This window comes from Drosophila simulans, unplaced genomic scaffold, assembly GCF_016746395.2.
Source record: "Drosophila simulans strain w501 unplaced genomic scaffold, Prin_Dsim_3.1 Segkk77_quiver_pilon, whole genome shotgun sequence".
NCBI classification, from domain to species: domain Eukaryota; kingdom Metazoa; phylum Arthropoda; class Insecta; order Diptera; family Drosophilidae; genus Drosophila; species Drosophila simulans.
In genome coordinates, this window is record NW_025416874.1 from 749 (window position 1) to 8211 (window position 7463).

Below are 7463 nucleotides of genomic sequence, written 5' to 3' on the forward strand. Positions count from 1 at the left end.
TAGGCAGTGGTTGCCGACCTCTCATATTGTTCAAAACTTATGAATTCATATGATTTTGGAATTATATGAGTAAATTAAATAATATACATATGAAAATGATTAATTATTATATGTATAAGGGAAAAAAATGCTGAAATATTCCCACATTCTCTTAGTATTATAGAGAAAAGCCATTATAGGGAGAGGGTATAGTAGTGTAAACGACCGGAATTACGACAGAGGGTTCAAAAACTACTATAGGTAGGCAGTGGTTGCCGACCTTCATATTGTTCAAAACTTATGTATTCATATGATTTTGGCAATAATATGAGTAAATTAAATAATAAACATATGAAAATTAATATGTATTATATGTATAAAGAAAAAAATAATCATATTATATATGAATAATGGAAAAAAAAAATGAAATGTTCATATAATCTCTTAATATATAAGAGAATAGCCCGTATGTTGGGTGGCAAACGGAATTGAAAATACCCGCTTTGACGACAGCGGGTTCAAAAACTACTATAGGTAGGCAGTGGTTGCCGACCTCCCGCATTATTCGAAATATTTATTTCGGATTATGTTTATATTGGTTACATACAATAAAGTATATTATTATCCGTACAAATTTGTTTCTCAGTTCTATAGAACACGGGACTTGGCTCCGCGGATAATAGGAATATACGCTTTTTAGATAATATCGTTGAAACAAAAGTCAAGTTTCTATTATATATAGAATAACAAATCGTTTCCATATATTATCGTTAATTTTTGGAGGCAGGCAAATATTTATTTATTACCTGCCGTATAGTTGGATTATTATATCGTTACGGTATAATACAAATATGGATTCTTATGAAAGAAATATAAAATTATATATTAAATGTGGAAATATTATCATATGCGCTTGGTTTTATGTTATATATTACCAGAGAGATATATGAAAAGAGATAAATTTTAAATTTATCTTCAAAATGCAAATGATTTAACTTAATATTTATATTGGTTAAACAAAAATTGTACATGTGTGGATACAATAATTATGTATGTTGGAAATAAAATGATATTTTATAATGAAATATGTATATATAAAAAGATAAAATTATAGAAACATATATATTACAATAATTATATGAAATTCTTGTTATATTGGTAAAACAAGTATGAATTAAAAATGAAATTATGGATTACGAATGCTATATAAAAATGGCCGTAATCGAATGGATATTTTACTTATAAATATATATTTAAAATTTTACCCAAAGGCGAAATATTGAATTTTATTCAATATAATAAAAATCATGGAATAATATAAAGTGAAAAATCTATATATCTATTATATTGCTTATTTCGATTCAAAAAATATGAATGGAATATGAAGGAAAAACATTATTCTGGTTGATCCTGCCAGTAGTTATATGCTTGTCTCAAAGATTAAGCCATGCATGTCTAAGTACACACGAATTAAAAGTGAAACCGCAAAAGGCTCATTATATCAGTTATGGTTCCTTAGATCGTTAACAGTTACTTGGATAACTGTGGTAATTCTAGAGCTAATACATGCAATTAAAACATGAACCTTATGGGACATGTGCTTTTATTAGGCTAAAACCAAGCGATCGCAAGATCGTTATATTGGTTGAACTCTAGATAACATGCAGATCGTATGGTCTTGTACCGACGACAGATCTTTCAAATGTCTGCCCTATCAACTTTTGATGGTAGTATCTAGGACTACCATGGTTGCAACGGGTAACGGGGAATCAGGGTTCGATTCCGGAGAGGGAGCCTGAGAAACGGCTACCACATCTAAGGAAGGCAGCAGGCGCGTAAATTACCCACTCCCAGCTCGGGGAGGTAGTGACGAAAAATAACAATACAGGACTCATATCCGAGGCCCTGTAATTGGAATGAGTACACTTTAAATCCTTTAACAAGGACCAATTGGAGGGCAAGTCTGGTGCCAGCAGCCGCGGTAATTCCAGCTCCAATAGCGTATATTAAAGTTGTTGCGGTTAAAACGTTCGTAGTTGAACTTGTGCTTCATACGGGTAGTACAACTTACAATTGTGGTTAGTACTATACCTTTATGTATGTAAGCGTATTACCGGTGGAGTTCTTATATGTGATTAAATACTTGTATTTTTTCATATGTTCCTCCTATTTAAAAACCTGCACTAGTGCTCTTAAACGAGTGTTATTGTGGGCCGGTACTATTACTTTGAACAAATTAGAGTGCTTAAAGCAGGCTTCAAATGCCTGAATATTCTGTGCATGGGATAATGAAATAAGACCTCTGTTCTGCTTTCATTGGTTTTCAGATCAAGAGGTAATGATTAATAGAAGCAGTTTGGGGGCATTAGTATTACGACGCGAGAGGTGAAATTCTTGGACCGTCGTAAGACTAACTTAAGCGAAAGCATTTGCCAAAGATGTTTTCATTAATCAAGAACGAAAGTTAGAGGTTCGAAGGCGATCAGATACCGCCCTAGTTCTAACCATAAACGATGCCAGCTAGCAATTGGGTGTAGCTACTTTTATGGCTCTCTCAGTCGCTTCCCGGGAAACCAAAGCTTTTGGGCTCCGGGGGAAGTATGGTTGCAAAGCTGAAACTTAAAGGAATTGACGGAAGGGCACCACCAGGAGTGGAGCCTGCGGCTTAATTTGACTCAACACGGGAAAACTTACCAGGTCCGAACATAAGTGTGTAAGACAGATTGATAGCTCTTTCTCGAATCTATGGGTGGTGGTGCATGGCCGTTCTTAGTTCGTGGAGTGATTTGTCTGGTTAATTCCGATAACGAACGAGACTCAAATATATTAAATAGATATCTTCAGGATTATGGTGCTGAAGCTTATGTAGCCTTCATTCATGGTGGCAGTAAAATGTTTATTGTGTTTGAATGTGTTTATGTAAGTGGAGCCGTACCTGTTGGTTTGTCCCATTATAAGGACACTAGCTTCTTAAATGGACAAATTGCGTCTAGCAATAATGAGATTGAGCAATAACAGGTCTGTGATGCCCTTAGATGTCCTGGGCTGCACGCGCGCTACAATGAAAGTATCAACGTGTATTTCCTAGACCGAGAGGTCCGGGTAAACCGCTGAACCACTTTCATGCTTGGGATTGTGAACTGAAACTGTTCACATGAACTTGGAATTCCCAGTAAGTGTGAGTCATTAACTCGCATTGATTACGTCCCTGCCCTTTGTACACACCGCCCGTCGCTACTACCGATTGAATTATTTAGTGAGGTCTCCGGACGTGATCACTGTGACGCCTTGCGTGTTACGGTTGTTTCGCAAAAGTTGACCGAACTTGATTATTTAGAGGAAGTAAAGTCGTAACAAGGTTTCCGTAGGTGAACCTGCGGAAGGATCATTATTGTATAATATCCTTACCGTTAATAAACATTTGTTATAATACAAATAAATACAATTTACCAAAATAAAAATATTACAAAATGATTCTACGGAATCAAAAGTTAAAGTGAAAATAAAATGTAGATGGCTTTTATTTTATTTATATGTGGGGCTTGGCAACCTCATAAAAAGACTTTAACATTATTAATGTTGTTGTGCGTATTTGTGGCAGTACTTACTACAACAACGGCGTTTCCTATAAAAACAAATTCTCGAAAATGGAAATCGAAGAAACTAAACTAAATTCGAAAGTGGAAGTCGAATTAAAATTAAAATAATTTTGAATGTGGTAATCGAAATAAGTTTGTGTGTATATGGACCATAATATACACGCGTTGCGAATATGTATTGTTCATCTATGTTATGAGCATACGTTGGCTAATGCAACAACCTAAAATATACAATGTTTGTACCTGTCATCCATCAGGTTAATGTTTTATATAAATTTTGCAGTATGTGTCACCCAAAATAGCAAACCATAACCAGATTATTATGATACATAATGCTTATATGAAACTAAGACATTTCGCAACATTTATTTTAGGTATAAAAATAAATTTATTGAAGGAATTGATATATGCCAGTAAAATGGTGTATTTTTAATTTCTTTCAATAAAAACAATATTGACATTATATAAAAATGAATTATAAAACTCTAAGCGGTGGATCACTCGGCTCATGGGTCGATGAAGAACGCAGCAAACTGTGCGTCATCGTGTGAACTGCAGGACACATGAACATCGACATTTTGAACGCATATCGCAGTCCATGCTGTTATGTACTTTAATTAATTTTATAGTGCTGCTTGGACTACATATGGTTGAGGGTTGTAAGACTATGCTAATTAAGTTGTTTATAAATTTTTTATAAGCATATGGTATATTATTGGATTAAATAATGATTTTATTCATAATATTAAAAAAGAAATGAAAAACATTATCTCACATTTGAATGTGAAAAACGAGAGAAATATTTTTTTTTCAATCAAATAATACTGAGAAATGTCTAGCATAAAAATTGAAATATTTTTCATCTAGAATTGTCTCTTATTAATGATTCGAAAAAAAAAAACTTGGTTATGTTATTATTCTTCGTTGGTTCGTTAAATGGATAAAAAATAACTTTGCTTACAAGAACTATTGGAACTATTTATAACGAATTTAATTGATTGTTTTATCATTTATATATAAAGAATTTATGGCAAAATATAGTTATATATACACCTCAACTCATATGGGACTACCCCCTGAATTTAAGCATATTAATTAGGGAGGAAAAGAACTAACAAGGATTTTCTTAGTAGCGGCGAGCGAAAAGAAAACAGTTCAGCACTAAGTCACTTTGTCTATATGGCAAATGTGAGATGCAGTGTATGGAGCGTCAATATTCTAGTATGAGAAATTAATGATTTAAGTCCTTCTTAAATGAGGCCATTTACCCATAGAGGGTGCCAGGCCGTATAACGTTAATGATTACTAGATGATGTTTCCAAAGAGTCGTGTTGCTTGATAGTGCAGCACTAAGTGGGTGGTAAACTCCATCTAAAACTAAATATAACCATGAGACCGATAGTAAACAAGTACCGTGAGGGAAAGTTGAAAAGAACTCTGAATAGAGAGTTAAACAGTACGTGAACTGCTTAGAGGTTAAGCCCGATGAACCTGAATATCGTTATGGAAAATTCATCATTAAAATTGTAATATTTAAATAATATTATTAAGAATAATGTGCATTTTTTCCATATAAGGACATTGTAATCTATTAGCATATCCCAAATTTATCATAAAATATAACTTATAGTTTATTCCAATTAAATTGCTTGCATTTTAACACAGAATAATGTATTAATTTGATAAAGTGCTGATAGATTTATATTATTACAGAGCGTTAATTTTTCGGAATTATATAATGGCATAATTATCATTGATTTTTGTGTTTATTATATGCTCTTGTATGATTAACAATGCGAAAGATTCAGGATACCTTCGGGACCCGTCTTGAAACACGGACCAAGGAGTCTAACATATGTGCAAGTTATTGGGATGTAAACCTAATAGCGTAATTAACTTGACTAATAATGGATTAGTTTTTTAGCTATTTATAGCTAATTAACACAATCCCGGGCGTTCTATATAGTTATGTATAATGTATATTTATATTATTTATGCCTCTAACTGGAACGTACCTTGAGCATATATGCTGTGACCCGAAAGTGGTGAACTATACTTGATCAGGTTGAAGTCAGGGGAAACCCTGATGGAAGACCGAAACAGTTCTGACGTGCAAATCGATTGTCAGAATTGAGTATAGGGGCGAAAGACCAATCGAACCATCTAGTAGCTGGTTCTTCCGAAGTTTCCCTCAGGATAGCTGGTGCATTTAATATTATATAAAAATAATCTTATCTGGTAAAGCGAATGATTAGAGGCCTTAGGGTCGAAACGATCTTAACCTATTCTCAAACTTTAAATGGGTAAGAACCTTAACTTTCTTGATATGAAGTTCAAGGTTATGATATAATGTGCCCAGTGGGCCACTTTTGGTAAGCAGAACTGGCGCTGTGGGATGAACCAAACGTAATGTTACGGTGCCCAAATTAACAACTCATGCAGATACCATGAAAGGCGTTGGTTGCTTAAAACAGCAGGACGGTGATCATGGAAGTCGAAATCCGCTAAGGAGTGTGTAACAACTCACCTGCCGAAGCAACTAGCCCTTAAAATGGATGGCGCTTAAGTTGTATACCTATACATTACCGCTAAAGTAGATGATTTATATTACTTGTGATATAAATTTTGAAACTTTAGTGAGTAGGAAGGTACAATGGTATGCGTAGAAGTGTTTGGCGTAAGCCTGCATGGAGCTGCCATTGGTACAGATCTTGGTGGTAGTAGCAAATAATCGAATGAGACCTTGGAGGACTGAAGTGGAGAAGGGTTTCGTGTGAACAGTGGTTGATCACGAGTTAGTCGGTCCTAAGTTCAAGGCGAAAGCCGAAAATTTTCAAGTAAAACAAAAATGCCTAACTATATAAACAAAGCGAATATAATACACTTGAATAATTTTGAACGAAAGGGAATACGGTTCCAATTCCGTAACCTGTTGAGTATCCGTTTGTTATTAAATATGGGCCTCGTGCTCATCCTGGCAACAGGAACGACCATAAAGAAGCCGTCGAGAGATATCGGAAGAGTTTTCTTTTCTGTTTTATAGCCGTACTACCATGGAAGTCTTTCGCAGAGAGATATGGTAGATGGGCTAGAAGAGCATGACATATACTGTTGTGTCGATATTTTCTCCTCGGACCTTGAAAATTTATGGTGGGGACACGCAAACTTCTCAACAGGCCGTACCAATATCCGCAGCTGGTCTCCAAGGTGAAGAGTCTCTAGTCGATAGAATAATGTAGGTAAGGGAAGTCGGCAAATTAGATCCGTAACTTCGGGATAAGGATTGGCTCTGAAGATTGAGATAGTCGGGCTTGATTGGGAAACAATAACATGGTTTATGTGCTCGTTCTGGGTAAATAGAGTTTCTAGCAGTTAGTTACTTGTTCCCCGGATAGTTTAGTTACGTAGCCAATTGTGGAACTTTCTTGCTAAAATTTTTAAGAATACTATTTGGGTTAAACCAATTAGTTCTTATCAATTATAACGATTATCAATTAACAATCAATTCAGAACTGGCACGGACTTGGGGAATCCGACTGTCTAATTAAAACAAAGCATTGTGATGGCCCTAGCGGGTGTTGACACAATGTGATTTCTGCCCAGTGCTCTGAATGTCAAAGTGAAGAAATTCAAGTAAGCGCGGGTCAACGGCGGGAGTAACTATGACTCTCTTAAGGTAGCCAAATGCCTCGTCATCTAATTAGTGACGCGCATGAATGGATTAACGACGGACGTGTTTTCGTTGCGCTCGTGTACAGATTGCGAAGAACTTTGTTTTCCGTGTTTGGAAAGTAATAAAATCGGTGAATTAGTGCTCCGCGAAAGTCGTGTGCTAATTTTCGTGTGTTATAAACAAGCGGTTTGGAAGTAATTAGCGATTAATTA

At 35.2% G+C, this 7463-nt stretch overlaps 2 non-coding genes and 1 pseudogene across 2 annotated transcripts; all 3 read left to right on the top strand.

The window, feature by feature from the left end:
- Positions 1 to 1376: 1376 nt before the first annotated feature.
- On the top strand, positions 1377 to 3370 carry LOC120285653. Its single transcript, XR_005544877.1, has one exon. It is a non-coding gene; the product is annotated as a small subunit ribosomal RNA (ribosomal RNA).
- Positions 3371 to 4059: 689 nt separating this feature from the next.
- On the top strand, positions 4060 to 4238 carry LOC120285652. The gene has a single exon (XR_005544876.1). It is a non-coding gene; the product is annotated as a 5.8S ribosomal RNA (ribosomal RNA).
- Positions 4239 to 4627: 389 nt separating this feature from the next.
- Positions 4628 to 7360, top strand: LOC120285654 (annotated as a pseudogene).
- Positions 7361 to 7463: the final 103 nt, after the last annotated feature.